This window comes from Sarcophilus harrisii, chromosome 3 (genome assembly GCF_902635505.1).
Source record: "Sarcophilus harrisii chromosome 3, mSarHar1.11, whole genome shotgun sequence".
In the NCBI taxonomy this organism is placed as follows: domain Eukaryota; kingdom Metazoa; phylum Chordata; class Mammalia; order Dasyuromorphia; family Dasyuridae; genus Sarcophilus; species Sarcophilus harrisii.
This window is the reverse complement of record NC_045428.1, coordinates 175,047,996-175,049,401: the sequence shown is the minus strand read 5'-3', so window position 1 is coordinate 175,049,401 and position 1,406 is coordinate 175,047,996. Positions and strand designations below refer to the sequence as shown.

Below are 1,406 nucleotides of genomic sequence, written 5' to 3'. Positions count from 1 at the left end.
TCTCAGATTGGCTAACATGACAGGAAAAGATGATGAATGATAGAGGGGATGTGGGAAAATTGGGACACTTATAAATTGTTGGTAGAGTTGTGAAGTGATCCAAACATTCTGGAGAGCAATTTGGAACTATACCCAAAGGGCTATCAAACTGAGTATACCTTTTGATCCAGGAATGTCTCTACTGGGCCTGTATCACAAAGTGATATTAAAATAGATAAAAGGACCAATGTGTGCAAAAATGTTTATAGCAGCCCTTTTTGTATTAGCAAGGAATGACAGCTGAGTGATGCCTATCAGCTGGAGAATGGCTGAATAAGTCATGGTATATGAATATTATGGAATATTATTGTTCTATAATAAATGATTGGCAGAATGATTTCAGAAAGGCTTGAAGAGAATTACATTAGCTGATCCTAAGTGAAGTGAGTAGAACCAAAAGAACATTGTATACAACAACAGCAAGATTATATAATCATTAATTCTGATGGACATAGCTCTTTTTTTAGCAAGGAGATAATTCAGACCAGTTGCAATGGTCTTGTTTATCAAAAGAGACTCATCTGCACCCAGAAAGAGGACTGTGGGGATTGAATGTGGATCACAACATATTATTTTCACTTTTTTATTATTGTTTACTTGGGGTTTTTTTGTTTGTTTTTAATTTTTAGTCCAACCTACTTTACCTTGCAGATTGTTGTAGACTATGTGTAGTACTTTTCTCTTTAATTTGATAATTCTGGAATTTAGTTACAATATTCTTCAGAATTTCCATTTTGGGGTTCTATTTTAGGAGGTATTCTGTGGATTCTTTCAAAGACTACTTTACCTTCTGTTTCTAGGATTTCAGGGAAGTTGTACTTGATTACTTCTTGTAAGATTTTGTCCAATTTCAATTCAGGTAGTTCAATAATTCTTGGGTCATTTCTTCTGGATCTGTTTTCTAGGTTAGGTGTTTTTAAAATAGAGCATATTTTTCTATTTTCTATTTCATTAAAACAACAACAACAACCACCACCTTTTTGTGTGCCATTTCAGCAACACATATACTAAACTTGGAATGATAGAGAGAAGATTAATATGGCCCCTGTGCAAGAATGACATACAAATTCATGAAGTGTTCCATATTTTTGTTTAACCTCTCAGATTTATGGAGGAGGAAGGAAATTTGTTTCCAAAGAACTGCAACTCATAATTGAACACCAAATAGATAATTTTGATTATATTAAGTTAAAAAGTTTTTACACAAACAGAACTAATGCAAGATTAGACAAGATTAGAAGATAAGCAATAAATTGGCAAAACATTTTTACATTTAAGGGTTCTGATAAAAGCCTCATTCCTGAAATATATAGAGAATTGATTCTCTATATTCAAAGAATTCAAGCCATTGCCCAAATGATAATTGG

At 32.9% G+C, this 1,406-nt stretch overlaps 1 non-coding gene across 1 annotated transcript; it reads left to right on the top strand.

Moving 5' to 3' along the window:
• Window positions 1–1,021: 1,021 nt before the first annotated feature.
• On the top strand, window positions 1,022–1,129 carry LOC111719998. Its single transcript, XR_002769892.1, has one exon. It is a non-coding gene; the product is annotated as a U6 spliceosomal RNA (small nuclear RNA).
• Window positions 1,130–1,406: the final 277 nt, after the last annotated feature.